Genomic DNA, 21,106 nt, shown 5'->3' on the forward strand with positions numbered 1-21,106 from the left:
GTTGTTCACCCTGCTGAAAATATGGGGAAAACTGTGTTATTTTTACTTTCAGCAAAGGGTTTTCTGTAAAATTCAAAAAATGGAAAATATTATATTCTGCATCTGTATTTTGTTTATGGTTTATATTAATAGCATTTCCAAAGGGGTTAATAAATTATATACCCTTCAGAATTAGCTGCACCTGAAAAAGATACATCATTTATGAATGAGAATGCACAATTAACAACAGAGAATTGATATAAGAAATTACTTTTAATTATCTCCCTAAAACTGCAAATTTGTGGATGATAAAAAATGGAGTTACAGTATCATTTTAGAAATATCTATTTGTCTTGGGAGAAACTAATGACTACTTGCCAAATATAATACTAATTAAGTATATTTGTAAAACATTCTCAAAATCTGCTTCTATATGTGTTTTCTTAGTTCAGCAGGCACAAATCTGAGGCTCCAAGACTGATGTAATATGAAGAATTCCTTTGGAGCACATTTGTAAACTACCTGTAACACAGATAAGCCCTTGATTGGGATACAAAGAGTAAAGTTGCTTCTAATCATAATTAAATCACTTCAGGAAGAAAGAATTTGGTTATTTCCAAACACTGTTAAGGATTGGGCATGCTGTTGAGTATGTTTGGTTAAAAAAAATCATTAATATCCATTCACAAATTTTGTTTCTAGACAACTCTTTTTTATTGATAGTGTATTCCACTTATATAGTCATGTTTAGGCAGTGAAAAGTTATAGTAATCCTTCTTCTCTTGAGAATATCTTGTACATGTTCCCATTGAACACTGTATGGTCATTCAAGACTATCAAGGATGTCAGCAATTAGCAGTTGTTCTGAGGAAGCATCTCATGGAGGGAGTGGACCATAGCATACATAGCATTGTACATAATGTAACTTGCATTCTCATGGGCACATCAAAACTGTGACCACTTAGCCATTCCAATTCATTGTTGGATGTATAATTTCTCAGTATGTTATAGGAAGAATTACAGACTAAACAATTAAAATTCAGCCACCCCAATATTCCAAAGGAAATGTATTCTGGGTATTTGCAAGGTTACATTGTTTGAATAAAAGTTTTAAATCCATAAATTTTACTATGTCTGTGTGAAAAAGAGAAAGTCCCAAATAATGGGTTGGAGATGACATTTTTATCATACATGATAACATCCAAGTGTGAGGCAGCGACCTGGGTTTTCTATATGCCCAAAGTTTGCAAAATTAAAAAGTTCAAAGCTGAAAGAGAATTAGTGTCACAATATACTATAACAACATTGTTGATGATGTCACAACTAGATAATGACACATATATGTCTGTTTCTTGTATGATTATAAATGTGGGTCCTGGAATCACATTCACAAAGGCTAAACAGACTTTCTTAATTTGCATCTCTTTTCTCATCTTTGATAGGAATTCGATACCTTTTTCATCATCTATTGTGACCATCCCAACCCAGGTCCAGTTTAAATAATCTATCAAAATGATCATGGCAAAGGAAAGATAATGGTCTTTGGGGGAGAGTTGATGTGTTAGGGTCCTGGAGCAGTCCCATAAAAGACCACCACCCACATATGCAATCAGCAAGAGCACTTATTACCAGTATGCTGGACCTATCCATCCCACACAAAGGCAAAATGGTGACAACCATAAGAGGAGCTCACAAGTTCCTTTTAAGCATAGCCAAGGGGAGTTCCCAGAGCATTTAGGCCATCTTGGATATAATTTGGTTTGGCAAGTGGCAATCATATTAGTATATTCTAATTGGCTAGGGCTAGTTAGGGACTAGTTTAGGCTACAGCTTTCCATTTTGGGGTGGGTCTAGACAAGTCAAATGCTTTGTCCTTACTTGGTTATCTGCTGACTGTGGCTCAGGCCTGGTATGGCATGTACCAGGTCTCTTTGTCCTTGCTGTCGGGGTGTTGGAGATTGATAGCCCTTTGTGGCTCTCTCAGAAACTGCTTGGTCAGTCTCAGGAAACTGAAACTGAGGCCTGATCTCTGAGAGAAGACTGAGCAGCCTGTTATGGCATCTGTTTGGTCCTCTCAGATGTAGATAAAGAAACCCATCACAGTCTCTCAGGATGGAGTGAAATGGTTCATAGGCAAGCTGAAGGACACAGAACAGAAGCAACCATATGAGGAATATGATAATTATGGAGCTTGTTCTAAGATCTAAGTTTTGTTAAGCACCAGACTGAAAGTATTAATGGAAAATATTTTTACTGGTTTATAAAATAATCTATAACATTTCATCAATTGTTAGAAAACATAGAAAAACTACAATCCATAAAGTCCATCTGATGTTTTTTCATCTCTCCTATTTCAAAAAGTAAATGTTGGTGTCTCATAAAATCCCTGAGCATTCACTTTTGACTCATATGGGACATGCAGGCATAAATTTGTATTCCCCATTTCATTAACACTGAACATCTGAGATAGACAGGAATAAAGACAGGGTCTCAATTTTCCCATCCCATGCCACTTCACATGTGAGATTTGATACTGATAGATACATGGCTAAATTCTGGCAGAAAATGACCACAATGGTACTGTATTACTTGAAATCTTCTGCCTTCATATACATAATTACCATGCTTGTGAGTTCTTTGACAAACAGAGTCAGACTGAAAAATAACTTCATAGCATGATAGGTATTAAAGAAGACAATTTTAAGAGATATGTGGATCCAAAGACTGGGTTTTCTGTTTATCTCCTCAATGGCAAAATCCAATGCCAAAGAAGTTGTCTTGGAGGTAGCAAACTTAAGAGAATGTAGACAGAGTTTAAAGATAGGAGCTCAAACAATATAATTTTCAATCCAAATGCAATGCACAATATGTACTAAATTCTATCTCCCCCAGAATATGGTGGTGAAGCAATTTTCTCTGGCTAAGATTGAAGAAAATGAAATCTCTTGGGCATGAAAGTATTTTGACGAGTAATGTAAAAGGATTCCTCCTAAATGAGATGATCACAACACAGCATATATATATATATGAGCTCACAAGAGTAACTAATAGTTTTAGCTATAGCCTCAGATGTTTGAGGAATTGGTGACTGTGGGAACTTTGAAGGTTATAATTATTGCATTTCCTTAATTCTGAGTCTGTACTGGACAAATTCAAAGGATTTGAAAGTTATTTTTATTTTCCTTATGTGTTATAGTTAATAGTTGACAGATTTTTAAGTAAATCAGAAATAGTTGTATGACAAAACTTCTAATAATATGCAATACAGTCTATTAACCCCATATAGGGAACCCACAATGGACCAAAAAAATGTATATCACACAAGTCAACTTGATGAACCAATGAGTTGTATTGGGCTTTTATTTTTACAGTATTACAGGAACAGAAATGACTCAAGAACACTTGAGCATTTGCAACTCTACTCCAGCACTGGCAACAGCTCACAATGCAGGGAACCTGGAGCACAGTGCACAGCCTGCAGGCAGATCGACAGGTTGGAGACTTGTCCTTTCTAAGGGCTTCAGTTTATCTTAAACTGTTCCTAGCAGCTGGCCTGGTCTTGGTCTTTTTTGCAGCTTGTCTTGTTTGAGAGTGACTCTCAGCAGTTTGACTTGTTTATTCTTGGGAAGACAAGACCTAGTAAATCTGGTCAGTTTAAGGGATCCTGTAGCTATTTTGAGTCATCTACCTTCCTGCTGAAGCAGAGTTCCTGTCAACCTCATAGGAAACTGTCACATTGTAACAGCACAAAACCAGAAGGAGGGTTGTCTGAGGTGTCTTGTGTGATTGTGCTTTAGAAAGGATGGACACAGCTTGTTACTAATCTAAAAAATAATTGCAAAGAGCTCAAGTCCATGTTGATTCTGAGAGAACTTTCCTCTTGTATAACCACACGATTCAATGTCACTGATTGATGAGTTGAAATCAGTTCTGAGAATCATGATGCCAGAGTTATCACTGTCCATTTTCATTTAAGATTATTTTCTCTAGATTTCTTAGTTCTTTAAAATATTTAAATTAAATATTAAGTATGCCTATTGGTATCCATCCTCAGTGGAGTGTCATTTAAAAAACTAATAAATTAATGCTGTTAGGTTTTTTTTTAAAGTATACACAAATGATTTTAACAACTGTTATTTGCTATATCTTCAAATTGGAGAGCCCCATTGCTGTGGGATGTTCTGTATGGCAAATGTGTTGCCAATTGGTCAATAAATAAAACAGTGATTGGCCATTGGCTAGGCAGGAAGTATAGGCAGGACAAGGAGGAGAATAAAGCTGGGAAGTGGAAGGCTGAGTCAGAGAGACACTGCCAGTCGCCATGATGACAAACAGCATGTGAAGATGCCGGTAAGCCACGAGCCACGTGGCAAGGTATAGATTAATGGAAATGGATTAATTTAAGCTGTAAGAACAGTTAGCAAGAAGCCTGCCAGGGCCATACAGTTTGTAAGCAATATAAGTCTCTGTGTTTACTTGGTTGGGTCTGAGTGGCTGTGGGACTGGCAGGTGATAGAGATTTGTCCTGACTGTGGGCCAGGCAGGAAAACTCTAGCTACAATTTAAATTAAATATTAAGTATGCCTATTGGTTCCCATCCTAAGTGGAGTGTCATTTAAAAAATTAATAAATTAATGCTGTTAGGTTTTTTTAAAGTATAAACAAATGAGTTTAACAATTGTTATTTGCTATATCTTCAAATTGGAGGCTGCCACAAGTCCTTCAGCAGTGAAATAGTGAAAATGAAGTATATAAAAATATGTTCAACAGGCATGATGAATACTTGACAGTCTATGAGTAAATCTCCAAATAATGTGCAATAGTATGAACCATTAAATGAACCTTTAATTACAATTGTTGGAAAAGAAAATCCAAAACCCAAATACAGCTTATGTTCCTCAATATACTGTGCTCTTGAAAAGAAACAACCACAGAAATGGACAATTGATAATGGCCTGATAGCTACAAAAACATGGTCAACATGACAACTCAATTGTTGTAATTGTAAAACCAGGGCCAGGTATTTGAAATTTCCTTTCAAATAATTGGTCAGGGCAGTCAGAACGACTCCCCAAGCAATGCAGTTTATTTGGACTTGCTGGTGGTTTCCTCTCAGGACTTGATGATGAGTTCATATGGCTAAAGATACTACACACTATGAACACAGCTGAATCTAACCTGAAAGTGACTTCCTGTGCTCTAGTTTCAGTGATTACAGAGAATACTATACAAATTTCCAAAAAAGGGAAGCAAATATACAGTCCTATCTAACCACAGAATATATGGACCATGGCAATTAACAGCCTGACAAAGTGTGTGTGTGTGTGTGTGTGTGTGTGTGTGTGTGTGTGTGTGTGTGTGTGTGTGTGTAAGAAATGGCACTCACTCAGTGGCTATCAACAACTGTATAACTAGAGTTATGCCCAACTCAAGAGGAAGGAAATCTTAATTGGTATTAGAATCCTAGCAAGCTTCTTGAGGCTAGTGAGGTTATGGACCTTGGAAATGTATCTACTACCACTACTTTGCTAGACCATCATAATTCCTTACTAAGTTCTAAATCTTATCTTTACACCCACATGTAAGTGTAGTTACCACCCCACCCTCCATTCCAAGAAGCTACTTGTTACAGCAAATGGAGACCATCACAGAAATCCACACCTGGAAACACTATAGATATCACCAAATCGTGGGATGCCCAGTCCCAGTGACTAGATCTATATACAGCCCCTGCATCTTCAGCTCAGGGAACATCACAGATGAGTGATTGGAAAGATTGTAAGAGTCAAAATACCAGGAAGTCTGCTGTGAAACTGTGTCTCCTAGAAAGGGCTTCATAAACAGGACCAGAACAATGGTACTATGCTGTGGGATGGTCTGTATGTCAAATGTGTTGCTGATTGGTCAATAAATAAATCACTGATTGGCCATTGGCTAGGCAGGAAGTATAGGTGGGACAAGGAGGAGAATAAAGCTGGGAAGTGGAAAGTTGAGTCAGAGAGACACTGCCAGCCACCATGATGAGGAACAGCATGTGAAGATGCCAGTAAGCCATGAGCCACATGGCAAGGTATAGATTTATAGAAATGGATTAATTTAAGCTGTAAGAACAGTTAGCAAAAAGCCTGCCAGGGCCATACAGTTTGTAAGCAATATAAGTCTCTGTGTTTACTTGGTTGGGTCTGAGTGGCTGTGGGACTGGCAGGTGATAGAGATTTGTCCTGACTGTGGGCCAGGCAGGAAAACTCTAGCTACAAATGGCATCCAATGTGGTGGCAAGAGTTTCCACCTAAAAACTGAGAAAAAAGATTCTAAAATGGAGCTAAAAACAGCTTCCTAATTGTCTCTCTCAAATGAGCGGCAGCTGCTGGTTTGAGCTACTGGTTGGTTCCTAGCATGCATGCTCGATCTGCAGTATGGCAGGAATGAGGCCTCTGTAAGTGACACATTAAGCTGCATGGTGGATTTAGCCTTTGCTAGTACAAAACAAAAAAAAGAGGTTTTTGGGCTACATGCTGCTTGGATAAAAGCATAGACCCACAATAGCTCCCAGAGCTAGTGGAAAACGAGCCACCACCATGTTGGGAAGCTGAGATGGGCAGAGCCAGCAGCCACAGCTGCTGCAGTTTAAAGCAATAGATTCACAATAAGACAGATTCAGATGTAATAGTTTAAAATGTGTGTAAAATATACGTAGGCTTGAAAGAGAAAAAAAAGGTGATATATAGAGTTATATAAACAAATACATAGTTTTAAAAAATAAAGTCTTTAAAGAGACAATAAAATTAAAATAAAAAATAAGCCACGTAAAGATGAATATTACACAGAGAATCTGGATTGTGTTGTCTTTGGGATTTTTAACTGCAGAAAAACATTTGATTGTAAAAGCTGTTGAGTTATGCCAAAATGTATATTTTAAAGATACCTTGACTTCAAAATTTGGATATAAGGATATGTTGCTTTGGAAAGGAGACTCTGCTTTTGTTCCCACAGAAAGCCAAAGGCTATGGATTTGTTCCAGATTAAGATACATCAGGTTTGACCAGCCAAGATCCCCTGAAAGGTCTCCGATGACACCATGGCCCAGATGATCCAACATCCGGAATGATTTCAAGGCAACTGGCTCAGACAATACAGCCTCACTGACTACTCCATGATCCTAAAATTTTCTTTATGTCCCCATAAGATACAGCGCCTCCCTCCAGCAGAAAGTAGTAAGAGAAGCTATGCTCAAATTCCCAAATTATATGTAATTTTACTTTGTTAAGGTTACAACCTTCCTTTTTGAAAAAAAGAAAAAAGAAAAGGGGAAGTGCTGAGGGATGGTCTGTATGTCAAATGTGTTGCTGATTGGTCAATAAATAAATCACTGATTGGCCAGTGGCCAGGCAGGAAGTATAGGTGTGACAAGGAGGAGAATAAAGCTGGGAAGTGGAAGGCTGAGTCAGAGACACTGCCAGCTGCCATGATGAGAAACAGCATGTGAAGATGCCAGTAAGCCATGAGCCATGTGGCAAGGTATAGATTTATAGAAATGGATTAATTTAAGATATAAGAAGAGTTAGCAAGAAGCCTGCCATGGCCATACTGTTTGTAAGCAATATAAGTCTCTGTGTTTACTTGGTTGTGTCTGAGCGGCTGTGGGACTGGCAGGTGATAGAGATTTGTCCCGACTGTGTACTATCAAAGGACATGTTAACAATAAAGGGAAAATATTTCACAGGGTCCATGTCTAGAAAAAGAACTGCAGAAGACTAATGACTCCTGAGAAAAGGAAAAATAGCATTTTCCCAGGAACTAACCCCCTTGGTTTTCCAATGCAGAGTGGCCAGGCTTGAAACCATAAACACACAAACAATGAAACAAGATCAGCAAGAAATATATATTGGGATGGGAGAAATTTAAGGCAGGGCAGGTGACAAGAAATGTAGTGAGGAAAAGAAGAGGAAGTAATGCAATTCTATTTCTATGAAAACATAATCAGATTCCATAAACAAGAAAAAGAATCATTGTTGTAGTGAGGATGTCCTAGACTTCACTGTACTGGTTGTATGATTAGAGTCATTTAATCCCATGGGCTGATATGTTGAAGCTTAACCCCCAGTGTGGCAATGATGAAAGATGGTGGCATTTTAGGGGAGATAACAACCACAAAGAGGCCACCCTGTAATGCAAGTGCTGAACTTTGAAGGCATTGAAGTTGATTTAGTGGTACCTTTTTAGTCAATACATGTGCATAATTGACAGAGAACAAAAGTAAGCCTGTTTTCACTATCTGGCTCATGTCTTGCTATCTCACTCATACCCCTGACAAGAAACCATTTTATGTAATGCAACACAATTAAGGTTAATGTGAGCAGAGGCCAAATTGATAGACTGCTCTTATACTTTCAAACTTCAAAACAGTGAGCAACAGGATATTGTCTAGTAAATATAGTTATCATAGTGCACTAGGGTTAGGGGATACAAGTAACTTTTGATATTAATAGTAATATTTATATTGCACAAATTTGTATAGTCATATAACATCTCTGTTCATCCCTGAAACTATTTTTGAATTTAAAATTATATCTTGATAAAAACAGATGAGGCAAAGGCACATGTCATTTTGTTAGTTTTGTCATGAGCCTCAGAACTGTGACATCACAGTGGTCAGTCACCTTGACTACTGCAGACTCCTCAGACTTCAGTAGTTGGTCTGCCAATTGCTGTAGCTATCTTTGGTGTTTAGTGTCAAGGAGGAAAAGGAGAATTGCAAGTCCATTGAATGGCTTTCCATTCCAGGCTCTGCTGAAAAGGTATTCTTCTAATATCCACTTTTGATCCCTTAGGCTAGACTGGTGCTCTCAGGAGATGTTTTGTCTTGATTACTCCAGATTATTTGAATTAATTCTTACACTTCAGGTCTAGCTTCATGTAAAACTACTTAGCATAATAATGTTAAGTGATGTCCTCTAAATAAAGGAGACTTTATACTGTCAGGGGAGGAATGTTCTGAACTACATGGTCAGAAAATGTCTGTAAGTCTCTTAAAATGGCTGAGGTTTTATGTACTGCTCAGTCTAGCTGTTTTAACTATTTTCACCATGGAACAATGCAGAATAGTGGTTACATTTCATCTACAGTTCTAGAAACTCTCTTGTTTTTAGGAATTTTTTGATGTTTTCAAAGTCATTTGGTGTTCCTCAGCACCTATTTCCCAAAATTTGAGCAATGCTTATTGCAGAAATAACTGTCCAAGAATTTTCCCCCACTTGAATTTTACCATGCAACTAAATTTGAACTACTTGTTCACATACCTTCTCAAATTTTTCAGTATGGAGATAGCTACTGTTTTTTTAAACACCTCCTTGTCCCCTTTGCTTCAGTCCTTGTTCTGTAAATGTATTATATTTATGAGTCATTCTTGAAAAATGAAACATAGGAAATTAGGTAAATATGTGGGTGTATATACATCTATGTGGGTATATATACAAATACACTATTTAGGTAGATATACTGCATAGATTAATGGGATTTCTAATATAGTAATTCAATCTCTTCAAAATTTTGTGACTGTACATTTTCATTCCTTAATTTTAATGACGTCTGTAAATTTTGAAAAGCTACCTAATTGAAGCCTTTCCTTGGTTTCAGCATCTCTTTTGCATTATAGAATTTGTATTTTTCTAGTACCTTTTACATAGATATTAATGTTTAAATAATTGTGAATAGCAGTCTGATCATATACTCTTTCTGGGTCTGGGTTACCTTCCTCAGGATGATTTTTTCTTTTGCTATTCATTTGCCTGAAAAGTGCGTTTTTCTTAACAGCTGTTTACCATCCATTGTGTAAATGTGCCACATTTTCTTTATCTATTCTTCTGTTGAGGCAAATCTAGATTGCTTCCAATTTCAGGTTATTATGAATAAAGCAGAAATAAATATGATTGGGCTAGCATCTCTCTGATAAGATGAAGCAATATTTGGGTATATGCCCAAGAGTGTTATAGCTTAATATTGTGGTATGTTACTTCCCATCTTCCTGAGGAAGCAACACACTTATTTTCACAGTGGCTTGCTGTGGGATGGTCGGTATGTCAAATGTGTTGCTCTGATTGGTCAATAAATAAAACACTGACTGGCCAGTAGCCAGGCAGGAAGTATAGGTGGGACTAACAGAGAGGAGAATTGAGAGAACAGGAAGGTGGAGGGAGACACTGCCAGCCGCCGCCATGACAAGCAGCATGTGAAGATGCCAGTAAGCCAAGAGCCATGTGGCAAGGTATAGATTTATAGAAATGGGTTAATTTAAGATATAAGAACAGTTATCAAGAAGCCTGAGCCATTAGGCCAAACGGTTTAAATAATATAAGTGTCTGTGTGTTTATTTTATAAGTGGACTGCTGGGGATTGGCAGGACCCAGAGAGAAAACTCTCTAGATACAGTGGCTATAAAACTTTGCCCTCACAATAGCAATAGATAAGTATTCCAATAACCCCACTAACATCCTTGCCAGGATGAGCTGTTACTTATTTTATTAATCTTAGCAGTTATAACAGGTCTAAGGTGAAATCTCAAAGTAGTTTTGATTTGCATTACGCTGGTGGCTAATTTGAACGTTAAGTGTTTCTTAGACATTTGAGTTTCCTCTATTGATAATCCATTGTTTATATCTGTACCCCATATTTTAGTTGGCTTATTTATTTTCTTGATATTTAGTTTCTTTGAATTCTTTATATATTTTGGATATTAGCCCTCCTTTGGATATGCAGTTGGTAAAATTTATTCCCACTCTGTAGGTTGACACTTTGTGTGGATGATGGAGTTCTTTGCTGTACAGAAGTCTTTCAGTTTCATGAGGTCCCATTTATTAATTATTTATTGATCTTAGTGCCTGTGCTGATGGTGTTCTGTTCAGATAGTCTCTTCCTGTGCCAATGAGTTCAAAGCTATTTCACAATTTCTCTTTTATCATCTTCAGTGTATCTGATGTTATGTTGAGGTCTTTGATCCATCTGGTGTTGAGTTTTCTACAGGGGAAAAGTGTGGATCTGTTTGGATTCTTCTACATGCAGGCCCTAGATTGACCAGGACTATTTGTTGAAGGATGTTGTCTTTTCTCCAGTGCATATTTCTGGTTCATTTATCAAGCCAAGGTTTCCATAAGTGTGTGGATTTATGTCTGGACCTTCAATTTGATTCCATTGATCAATGTGTCTGTTTTGTTTTGTTTAGTTTTGCCAACATGATGCTGTTTTTATTCATCTAACTCTGAAGTACAACTTAAAATTGGGGAATTTTTTGATTATTCATTTTTTTTAGCAATTCTGCTTTTTTTTTGTATGTGTGTGTGTTTCATATGAAGCTGAAAATTGTCCTTTTAAGATCTGTGAAGAATTGTGTTGGAATTTTGATAGAGATTTTCTTGAACCTGTAGAATGCTTTTTGTACTACACCATTTTTAATATATTAATCCTACCAATGCATGAACATGTGACTTCTTTTCATATTCTGATATCTTCTTCAAGTTCTTTCTTCAATGTATTGATGTTTTTATCATACAAGTCTTTCTCTAGCTTAGTTAGAGATACTCCATTATTGTGAAAGGTATTGTTTCCCTGATTTCTATTTTAGTCAATTTGTCATTTGATATAGTAGGGCCACTGATTTTTGTGAGTTAATTTTGTATCCAGCTACATTCCTCAAAGTGCTTATCAATGTCTGAGCTTCTCGGTATAATTTTGAGGGTCATCTATTTTTACTATCATATTACCTGCAAATAAAGATACTTTGACTTCTGCCTTTCCAATTTGTATCCCTTTGATCTCTTTCAGTTGTCTTATTACTCTAGTTAAGATTTCAAGTACTATATTGATACATATGGAGAGAGTAGACACACTTGTCTTGTTCCTGATTTTAGTGGAATTGCTTTGAATATCTCTCAATTTAAGTTGCTGTTGGCCTTGGATTTGCTCTAAACTGTCTTTAGTATGTTGAGGTATGCCCCTTTTATCTGTAATTTCCCCAGGACATTTATCATGAAGGGGTGTTGGATTATTTTAAAGTCCTTTTTTACATCTAATTAAATGATCATGTGGCTTTTTCCTTGGGTTTGTCTATATGGTAGATTACATTTATCAATACACATACATTGAACCATACCTGCATCTCTAGGATGAAGCCTACTTGGTAATGGGGGATAATCTTTTTTGATATGTCCTTGGATTCAGCTTCCAAGAATTTTATTGAGAATTTTTTCAAGGAAAATTGGTGTGTAATTCTCTTTCTTTGTTGGATCTTCGAATTGCTTGGGTATCAGTGTATGACATCACTTAAAAATTGATCAAGGTTCTTTCTCTTTCTATTTTGTGGTATAATTTGAAGAGTATTCATATTAACTTTTCTTTGATGTTGTAATAGAATTCTGTGCTAAAACCATCTGGTCCTGGGCTGTGTTTGGTTGGGAGACTTTTAATGACTGATTCTAATTCACTATGTGTTATAAGCCTGTTTAAATTACTTATCTGGTGTTGATTTAACTTTGGTAACTTGTATGGATTGAGGAAATAAGCCATTTATTTTAGATTTTCCAATTTGGTGGAGTACAGGTTTTTAAAGTACATCCTTATGATACTTTGGATTTCCTCCATGTCTATTGTTATATCTTCCTTTTCATCTCTAATTTTCTTAATTTTGATATTGTACTGGCTGGTTTTAATGTGTCAACTTGACACCAGCTAGAGTCATCAGAGAGGAAGGAGCCTCAGTTGAGGAAATGCCTCCATGAGATCCAGTTGTAAGGCATTTCCTCATTTAGTGATCAGTGGGGGAGGACCCAGCCCATGGTGGGTGGTGCCAACGCTGAGCTGTTGGTCCTGGGTTCTATAAGAAGGTGGGATCAGTAAAGTTTTTTTTTTAATTTATTTTGCAATACAATTCAGTTCTACATATCAGCCATGGATTCCCTTGTTCTCCCCCCTCCCGTCCCCCTCACCTTCCCCCCAACCCCCCCGCCATTCCCATCTCCTCCAGGGCAAAGCCTTCCCCACAGACTGAGGTCAACCTGGTAGACTCAGTCCAGGTAGGTCTAGTCCCCTCCTCCCAGGCCGAGCCAAACAATCCTGCATAGGCCCCAGGTTTCAAACAGCCAACTCATGCAATGAGCACAAGATCTGGTCCCACTGCCTGGATGCCTCCCAAACAGATCAAGCCAATCAACTGTCTCACCCATTCAGAGGGCCTGATCCAGTGGGGACCCCTCAGCCATTGGTTCATAGTTCATGTGTTTCCATTCATCTGGCTATTTGTCTCTGTGCTTTATCCAACCCTGGTCTCAACAATTCTCGCTCATATAAACCCTCCTCATTCTCGCTAATTGGACTCCCAGAGATCCACCCGGGGCCTAGTCATGGATCTCTGCATCCGGATCCCTCAGTAGTTGGATGAGGTTTCTAGCACAACAATTAGGGTGTTTGGCCATCCCATCACCAGAGTAGGTCAGTTCGGGCTATCTCTCGACCATTGCCAGCAGTCTGTTGTGTGGGTATCTTTGTGGATTTCTGTGGGCCTCTCTAGCACTTTGCTTCTTCCTATTCTCATGTGGTCTTCATTTACCATGGTCTCCTATTCCTTGTTCTCCCTCCAGCATAACCCATAAATATAGCATAATATTTTTTTTAATGGAACAGAGTTTCCCTATGTAACAACCCTGGCTCTTCTGGAACTCGCTTTGTGGACTAGGCTGGCCTCGAACTCACAGAATCCTCCTGCCTCTGCCTCCTGAGTTTTGAGATTAAAGGCATGCACCACTATGCCAGGCTCCTATAACTATACCTGAAATATGTTTCCTTATACCCACAAATATGTATAGTACTTATCCCTCATCATGGCAAGTTCTCTTTGCAACAGATGCACACCATTATAGAAAACCACAGCCAATCAAGTGCAAAGTTGTGGTGCCCGGTCAAAATGGATATATCACACCTACAACACAACTCCGGCACCGAAGTCTCAAGAACATTGCTGAAGAACGGGCAGAAAGATTGTAAGAGTCAGAGGATCAGGGAGTTTGTTGTGAGATTGTGTCTCCTGGTAATGTCAGAAGCTACACCTATAAAAGACACACCACCTAAACAGGATCTGAACAATGACAACAACAGTAAACATACTAAAGTAGATAGAGGAAAGCTTATGATACCTCAACCCTACACAAAGGACTACAGGTAACTAAAGAATCCTAGTAGTGGGAGAAATGGTCTTCTCCGGGTAATAGCACGCCAACTAGTTATCCAAGTGGTCACTCCTGAAACATGCACTTCAGGTACAGGTAACATCAACCAAACTGAGCAAGTGAGAATCCATCAGATTGAGCACATGAGCGAATGACAAGGAATCTTGGATGAGAATGTTGGAATCTCCAGTTAGGGACAGTAACTAAGAAGAGCATTTGGGGACCCCTCGGCCATTGGTTCATAGTTCATGTGTTTCCATTCGTTTGGCTATTTGTCCCTGTGCTTTATCCAACCTAGGTCTCGGCAATTCTCGCTCATATAAACCCTCCTCTTTCTCGCTAATTTCAGGCCCTCTGAATGGATGAGACAGTTGATTGGCTTGATCTGTTTGGGAGGCATCCAGGCAGTGGGACTGGGTCCTGTGCTCATTGCATGAGTTGGCTGTTTGAAACCTGGGGCCTATGCAGGATCGCTTGGCTCGGCCTGGGAGGAGGGGACTGGACCTGCCTGGACTGAGACTACCAGGTTGACCTCAGTCCTCGGGGGAGGCTTTGCCCTGGAGGAGGTGGAAATGGGGGGTGGGCTGGGGGGAAGGTAAGGGGGGCTGGAGGGGGGAGAACAAGGGAATCCGTGGCTGATATGTAGATCTGAATTGTATTGCAAAATAAAAAAAAAAGAATGGGAAAAAAAAAAAAGAAGGTGGGATCAGCAAGCCATGGGAAGCAAGTCAGTAAGCAGCTCCCTTCCACGGCCTGTGCATCAGCTCCTACCTCCAGCATCCTGCCCAGTTTGAGTTCCTGTCCTGATTTCCTTCAGTGATGAATAGCAATGCTAAAGAGTAAACCAAATAAACCCTTTCCTCCCCAGCTTGCCTTTTGGTCATGGTGTTTCATCACAGTAATAGAAACCCTAATTAAGAGAGATATTCTCTCTCTTCCTTAGTTATTTTGATAGGAGTTTGTCAATCTTACTTGGTTTTCTCAAATAAGCAACTCATTATTTCATTTATTCTTTATACTTTGATGTTGGTTTTTTTTCTATTTTCTTGATTTTATCCCTGAGTTTATTTTTGAGCATCTACTTCTTTGTGTGTGATTTCTTCCTTTTGTTCTAGAGCTTCTGGAGAGTTATTAAATTACTATTATTAGATTTCTCAAAGTTTTTTATGTAGGCACTTAGTGCTATGAACTTGCCTCTTAGAACTACCTACATTGACTTTTAATATAAGAACATTATGCAAAGAATACCATTGTTTTCACATTTTTTCAGATGGCTTTGACTAAATATGTAATGTCATGATTTTAAAACTGTGTATTCTGAATAGTCAGAACTGTATATTCTGCATATGTCTTATGATCAAAGATATTACATGCTTAGGATCTCTTCCTAGAGCCTTAATTACATGTTCCTAAGATTGTTTATACACAGTATCTTTACAATTATTACTGCTGACAATTTGAACTTAGGATGATTCATACATGCTCTAAGGAAATAATGCTTCAATTTAGTGATCCTAATTTCTATCAGAGTACTCCATAGCTGAGTTTTTAGTCCCCAAAAGTTTGCATGTGGGTATCAATTTTTTCAAAATGAAACAAGCTTTGTTTTTTAAAATCCTTCAACGTCTTCAAAAATCTATTTTCTGCTTGTTCCACGTTTTTGGCATTTGATGTAACAGAACCAACTCACTGCCAAGTGCTATGAAATATATGTTTAACAATTGTAAAAATCTTAATCACTAAAAACAGCACTGCTAAGCTCCAATTACATAGGCAGTAGGGCAGGTGGACTTTACAGTTCCTACACTCATGGTGGAACAGGTTGTTCAAGGATATGCTAGGACTGCAGTCTTCCTTGGAGACTCAAAAGGATCTGATTCTTGCCTCATTCAGAGTTTGAACTTAATTTGCTTATTACAGAGGATGGTCATCTGAGTACTGTGGTTTCCTCAGAGGAAACTGTATTTCTTCCCATGCATTCCATTCTACTTCAGATAATAATCACAGGTTGAATCTCTACTATTATTCAACTCTGACTTTCCAAAGAGTGACAGCTGTCTGATTCTATCTGGGTAGATCACTATGACTTATTGTATCTTAGGTGATGAGAATGGAACTGACGGGCTTCAGGATCATAATGTCAGTGACATCTGCATGATGTCTGTCCCACCTGACATATTCATAGTTTGGAGGAATCAGGGATTTGGCATCTTTGAGGAAAATTCTATACTTCTTTGTCTTTTGCACAAGTCTTCCTGTCATTCAACAGATCTTGTTTGTCTTTGGCTTAATGGTCTCAATGGCTTACATATTGCTACTTCATTGGTCAGTTCTCAAGTGTTACATGTCTTGGACTTGCTGTAGTTTTGATATAACTATTGTATACTACTTATGATATGACCATTTCTCTTCTCTCAATGTGTTTGCTGATTCTTTTTCCTCCATTCTATATTACTCTTCAAATTCCAGGTCTTGGAATCTGTTCTTAGTACAACTTCCTAAATGTCCTCATCTATTCTGTATCTTTAAAAACTGTTCCTCAGTGGAGTCCTGCTACAAGAATTGAAACTTCATGATTAATTTCATGTAACTCCTCAACTTTTGTGTTAAGTTATTTTGTTGGCTATTGACTAACTGTTCTGTTAGTGTTTGACCTGTAACAGGAAAAGCCTCTCTACTTTGATGGAAACTGTCAATGAGAAAGTTGCAGCTGGGGAGATGAATATTCAATACCTGGTGTTCCATGGACCAATGGAACTCAGAAGAGGCTGTAGCAGTAAAAAGTGTCATTTCCATTTGTAGAGACTTCTTGGTTGTTACTAATATTCGGTATGCATTTACTTCATATTTTATTGATTGTCAAAGATTATCTCTAGCCCTTACTGTAAAACAAAAGGATTTTTACTCTTCTGTGCTTACAAATGTTTTTATTCCTTATTTATTCAACAATTTCAAGAGGTCTTAGTCTGTCCTGTGACCCTGTAAAGAATCAGTCAAGAATCTACTGAAGCATCTGTGATTGGGATGCCACTTTAGAAAGTTATTGTCATAGTCAGGTAAATCCAGTTATTAAGAGGAAGAAACACATTAGGCATCCTATGAGCAAGTATTTGAGTAAAAAGGCATGTTATGGTACATTTTATATATTTCCAAGGTAGCTATAGATTTATTGATAACAAGTTTATGTAATTTATCCCCTCAGTCCTAATATAAGCATGCAGTCACAATAGGAAGGTTGATTGTCCTGGGAAGAAAAGGAAGCCAAGTCTACATACATGAGAGTCACTCACCTGGGTGGTGCTCCAAAACAGAAGCTTTAAGTGGCAGATGATGAGCCAGAAAGATCTGCAGTTCTGAGCTGTGCTTGGCTATTAGACTACCCAGTTCCATCCCTATCTTTGCTACATTGGGCTGTTAGCCATTATGACATTTTCTGATCTAGAAAGTGTGGCAAATAGAGTTAAGGTGATGTTATTTGAAGATTAAATATTTTCAAAGTTTCTTCATAAATGGCAAGTGTCCATTAAGTACTTAAGTACAGAATGTATGGCCTTGGCTTTAACATAATTTACTTACATAGGTTTTTAAAAAACCTTTTATTGAATTAAGGGGAGGGTTTTTTGTTTTTTTTGTTTGTTTTTTGGGTTTTTTTTTTTTTTTTTGGTTTTTCAAGACAGGGTTTCTCTGTGCAGCTTTGTGCCTTTCCTGGAACTCGCTTTGGAGACCAGGCTGGCCTTGAACTCACGAGATCCGCCTGCCTCTGCCTCCCGAGTGCTGGGATTAAAGACGTGTGCCACCACCGCCCAGTTTAAGGGGAGTTTTTTAAATGAGGTTTTCCCATCTTCATATGAATAATTTTTCAGAGCACTATATTTCAAATGCACAGCATAATCTATACTTAGCATTTAACATTCTGAATATACAGACCATAGATGTTTGCACACATGGAAAAGGTATATTGAGAACCTCCCCTAGGTAAGCTTCCTTCAGTCTATGCTTTGTTAAGGTGCATTTGTTCATTTGCTAATCTGTGTCTGCAATGATAAGAGATGGGTGGGTCCTGCTTTTTCTGGGGCAGGAAGAATTGGGTCTTTCTGTTAATCCCACTGCTCCTTTGTTTAAGAAGCAAACTAAGAGATCATCTTTAATTCCTACTTTAGGTTTAAGATAACCTTCAAAATAAAATAGACCATCGCACTGACTGTCCTGTGGATGGGGGAGTGTGTGGTCACCAACTTTGTAGGCCCCTGTCGGGCCAGGAAATCCATTCTCCTGGGATGGCCCGTGGAGAATTTTGTGGCCACCTTTCAGTAAGACCCATAGCTTGGTCTTGTGCTGGAATGAGCTGGCTGTTGAAGGACATAGTCAACTTCATATTGTCCAGCACAAATGGAAAATGTAGATGGAAATTCTTTTTACTAGAATATTTTAAGGAAAGAAATCAGTTTTATATGGTTACAGACAGACTGCCAGTTCTCTCTAACTTGAGTTTTGGCACTTGCTTGCCTAGTATTTACCTCTAAAAAGCTATCTACACAAAAGCATGTCTAAATTGATCAATAGTTGATAGTGCTGGAGTCCATCCTAAGATACATATCCTAGGTTTGTCAGTCAGCATCTCAACCTCTTTGTGTCAGGGGTGACAGAGGTCTTAATGTACTGTGGAAAAAAGTTGAGTGAACAAATATTTGGCCTCCTTGCCATCTTCTTATTCCAACAAAAATCTATGTTATCTGTGTATTAAAAATATCTTAATATGAATTTTTAATACCATTGAGTAGGCAAGTTAGTTTGAAAAGATCCATTTATACTCCCAAATGAACATTGATCATTGTATTAAAAGATAATTACAATGTAAACTATGTTATCCCTGAATATCTGTGTAGCAGGTTTTCAGTCTTAGTATCTACAGACAATCTGAGAGGACTGGTGTCATTAGACCATCAGAATTAGAGGTGACTTGTGGGGAATATGTTATTTTTGAGTTCACGTTCTCAGGCTGGCATGTAAATATGGATTATCTGTGTACTGGGAAGCTCTCCAGCAGAACTCTTGTACTCAGAGCACTCATGTTCAGAGACCTGCTGCTCTGGATAACCACACAGCAGCACTTGCACTGGTTTGCACAAGAGCAGTTCATCCTGTGCACTCCACACCCTCCTTCACTCACCCTCACTCCTCTGCACAAACCTCAGCCCTTATCAGAATTTAGTCAACTAATATGCATGCCTCCGTGGTTTGTAACCTTATGAAATGCTGCTTCAGTTTTTGGCATAAACAAAGTATTTACAGAGGTTTTTAGTAAGACGTTCATATCTGTGCCATTCTCTGTGTACCTTTTTTTCCATACCAGAATCATTTAATATTTTTTTATTTCTGACTTTTTTTTGAGTTTTGCCTACTAATATGAGCAGTTCACATTGGAAATATTTGGAGTGTTTGAGAGAAAGTCCCAAGAATTTTTCTTAAATTGTGGATATCATCTTTCTATAAGTTAGATTAGGTTATATAGATATATAACATTATTGAGCATTTGTAACCATGCCTGCCACCCAGCATATTTCATGTTTGCTATTATTCCACTTATATCACTTTGTATAATTAGAAGTAGTATCCACATACATTTACATTTTGTGATTTATATAAATCATCTACACATCAGATGAAATAAGTCTATACTAAAACACTGGTGGGAAGTGGGGAATAGCTAGTAGTATAAACAAAAATTGTGCTATCCTTTGGGAAAAAATGAAACCTGGTTTTTCCATAGAAGGTTAAACAGAATTTCTGTATGACTTATCAGCTCCAGTCCTGAGTGTAGACACATGAAAATGACATTATACCACCACACAAAAGTTTGTGAATGAAATTAACTCATAGCATGGTTCATAACTTCCAAAAAGAGGCAAGAACCCAAGTATTCAACCATTGAATGTATAAAAGAAATATGGAGTAGAATATAGGAGAAGAATGAGAATAGTGAACTGGTTTAGGAATCATCTATGATAAGGAAAATGTTCCTAGCATTGTTATGTTAGTGGCCACTGTTGTGAGTGAGCAAATGTTCTCACTCTTGATCAATTATATACTGCATGTACTTTAACTCACTTTTCAGAAAAGGTAGGGCCAAGTTTATCCTCAAAACATTTTTTTTTCTTTTGGTTTTTCGAGACAGGGTTTCTCTGTGTAGCTTTGGAGCCTGTCCTGGAAATTACTCTGTAGACCAGGCTGGCCTAGAACTCACAGAGATCCACTGGCCTCTGCCTCCTGAGTGCTGCGATTAAAGGCATGTGCCACCACTGACAGGCTAAAGCATTTTCATTTCCAGGACTAAAGTCTGTAATGAAGTAGCCTATAGGTGATCAGGAATATAGCATGTAAATTGATCTTGGTGTGAGAATCAACATGTGAAGAATGAATATTCCACAAACTATTTAACAAAATTTGTTTCTGCAATTTGCCTAAACAGTAAAATAATGTGTCTGGTATTTCTCTAAAATATATTATTTTTCTGTCAAGTGTTTTATCTATATTTAAAATTCTTGAAGTAAGACTTAATTTAATGCAAATAATGTATTTTTGAATTTGAAAAGGTACTCAATCAGTGAGACTTATTTGAGACAGAGTTAACACTTTAACTGTGGGGAACCTGAAGCTTAGAGAGGTACCCTTATCTGCTTGAGATTAGAGAGTTTCGATCATACTGTTGCTTACCATCACTGTAAGGTCACCAATAAAGAACAGGTTCTAACAGAAACTCTAATATGAGGAGACTTCTTTTATCTTTACCGTATTGGTAACTATTGGACATTGGTATTTTGATCATGATATGTGTAAAACCTAACAATATTTTGGTTACTTTAATGTTCTTACTTTTTATATTACAGTTCCTCCACCCAAAAAAGAGGGTAGTG

Source organism: Peromyscus californicus, unplaced genomic scaffold, assembly GCF_007827085.1.
Source record: "Peromyscus californicus insignis strain IS unplaced genomic scaffold, ASM782708v3 Scaffold_8__1_contigs__length_139910024, whole genome shotgun sequence".
Classification (NCBI taxonomy): Eukaryota; Metazoa; Chordata; class Mammalia; order Rodentia; family Cricetidae; genus Peromyscus; species Peromyscus californicus.